Source organism: Osmia lignaria, unplaced genomic scaffold, assembly GCF_051020975.1.
Source record: "Osmia lignaria lignaria isolate PbOS001 unplaced genomic scaffold, iyOsmLign1 scaffold0042, whole genome shotgun sequence".
NCBI classification, from domain to species: Eukaryota; Metazoa; Arthropoda; class Insecta; order Hymenoptera; family Megachilidae; genus Osmia; species Osmia lignaria.
The window spans coordinates 15,001-17,500 of record NW_027478183.1 but is presented as its reverse complement, the minus strand read 5'-3'; the positions used below and the strand labels follow the sequence as shown (position 1 = coordinate 17,500).

At 44.1% G+C, this 2,500-nt stretch overlaps 1 non-coding gene and 1 pseudogene across 1 annotated transcript; both read right to left on the bottom strand.

The window, feature by feature from the left end:
* Positions 1 to 193, bottom strand: part of LOC143306999 (large subunit ribosomal RNA) — a 7,583-nt pseudogene extending 7,390 nt beyond the window's left edge.
* Positions 194 to 1,927: 1,734 nt separating this feature from the next.
* On the bottom strand, positions 1,928 to 2,082 carry LOC143306990 (5.8S ribosomal RNA). Its single transcript, XR_013064250.1, has one exon. It is a non-coding gene; the product is annotated as a 5.8S ribosomal RNA (ribosomal RNA).
* Between the last annotated feature and the right edge of the window lie 418 nt (positions 2,083 to 2,500).

The window sequence follows — 2,500 nt, the reverse complement described above, 5'->3', positions numbered from 1 at the left end:
TTGGACGCAATTCGATGTCTCGGGATAAACGGATCCTCCTGAACACTACATTTCCCAGCGGCGGTACCGCGGGATTCAGTGCTGGGCTCATTCCTGTTCGCTCGCCGCTACTAAGGAAATCCTAGTTAGTTTCTTTTCCTCCGCTTAATAATATGCTTAAATTCAGCGGGTAATCTCGCCTACTCTGAGGTCGTCAATTTCTTTGGTTTCATCGAAAGGTGAATAATGATGCTCGATGCAAAAAAAAAAAAAAATAAACGAAAAGAAGCAAAAAAGCAAACACGTAGAGAAACTGTGCGTGAATCAACCTTTCGCATATTCAATTTTTCCTCCTCTCTCGTTTCAAAATGTTTGTATTTATCGTTCGATGAAACGAGCACAAGAGGGAAAAAAAAGTTGAGACACGACGTTCCCATAATTTTCGTGTTATTTCCTTTTTGCTTCAAACATTTTGCGGACTGCAGCTTCGTCGTATTGCTTTTATCAATTTTTAACAATTTCAAAGCGAAGACAACTCGCAAGACGATCCATTTCGTCTCGGTTCAATTTTAACGTCCGTCCGTATTATTTTTTGTTCCACAAGAGATTTCGAATAGGTTTCTTTATTTATCATCCCTTCTTTTCGAGCGCCACGGAAGCAAGAGGAAAAGCAAGAGCGAGAGAACATTTCGCGTATACTTCATTTAACAATTTTAACCAACACGCGATGTACTCCACACACCTCTTAGATTTAACAACTGCTTTTCTCTTCTTCTCCCCTTAGCGCAAGGGTAAACCCCATTTGTCTCTTCTTTGGAACGCAACAAAACTTTCGAGGACTGGACGACCGAGCGATGGTCGCGCGGTCTTCGCTTATCTTTAACAAACGAAGTAGTCCGTATGTATTCTAAATGTTGAAGCCTCCTAGAGCTTTAAGCCATGCGAGACATTGAAATGCTGTTTTAACGGGAGCATGCATAATTGCTGCAAACATACTTTTATCACAAGTTCTAGCCACGCCACGGAGGCTTCGAAGTTCCTTCACCATTCGCTTTCCTCTCTTTTGTTACACAGTTTCAGACTACGATCAGGGGTACCGAAACGCTGTATTGATTGTAAACAACCATTTTTATCTTGGAGCGGAGCGTTCCTTTACTCGTTAGATTTGTCTTGTCGCGTGTGTATTCGCTTTTTCGACGCTTTTTAACCATTTAACTTGTTTAGCGAAGCTAAACGCACAGACAGACAAAAAAAAAAGGAACAGCATCGCGCGTCAAACAGCGACGACCCATCTGAAGCGATCTTTCATTTATACACCGTTTGTAAACAGAGAGATGTATAAAGCGCGGGGAATCATTCGAAACCCTGGGGCTATTCGAGCTTGCATTTCAGCAAATTATCATCTCAAACATTTCACTCGTTTGCTTTTTCTAAATTTATAGGAGAGCTTCTTTCGTTTATTTTTGACACACCTTTCGTAAATATCGTTTCTGGCAACGTCGGGAGCGTGGATTTCTACAAGTGAACAATCGCGCCGATCCGATAACTTCCAGCAGGATGGAGAATCTTTATAGATTATCTTCCGAGAACTCGGTGCTTTCACGGGCGGTCGTTTATAAATTTTAACGAACGACTCGCGCGCCGTGACGCACTTGCGCTAGTTCGAAGAGATATTTCGAAATTTGTTTCTCTCCTTTAACGGCCTGCATTTAGTGTATCGGTTGCGATTTTCGTCACATCGTTTCCACGACAAACGCCGACGAACTGCCCAACTATCGCTCGTACGTTGCGACTCTTTCTTTGTTTATCGTTCATTCATTCTTTCAATTTCGTTCGATAATCCCGCTCCGAAACGTTCTACTTTCGTTGAACGACGGCGAGATGTTTAGAAAGAAATGAATTACTCTTTTTTCGAGAAGCAAACGCAAGCAGTCTTTTGTTAAGAAAACGACCCTCAGCCAGGCGTGGTCCAGGAATTGTATCCGTGGACCGCAATGTGCGTTCGAAATGTCGATGTTCATGTGTCCTGCAGTTCACACGTTGACGCGCAATTAGCTGCGTTCTTCATCGACCCACGAGCCAAGTGATCCACCGTTCAGGGTAATCGTAAAATTTTGTATTTCAAACTCTTTAGATCTTTAGAGTGTTATTTTCATTATTAACACGCATCACATTCGATACCCACATCACTCTCCCACCCGGCGCGTGCGGGAGAGCGAATTCGGGCGTCGCCAACGTATTTGTTTGTTTGTTCGATCGTTGACGACACGATCGCGTCCAAGGACGGAAACCGTCGGAGAAACGCCCAGTGGCACGCTCCTCTCGACGGTCGGGCGTAAAGTACATTTAAAAACCTTGAAAAGTACGAACGCACACAAGGAATGCGAGCGCGCGTCCTGTCGCTGAATCGTGGGTTGCGAGATTCGAACAGACACACGGCCGGCGACGATCGGTCTAACTAATGGACACATAGTTTTTCAAAGACTCGCTATCGTCGCTTCTCAGCCGGTCCGTAAACAAC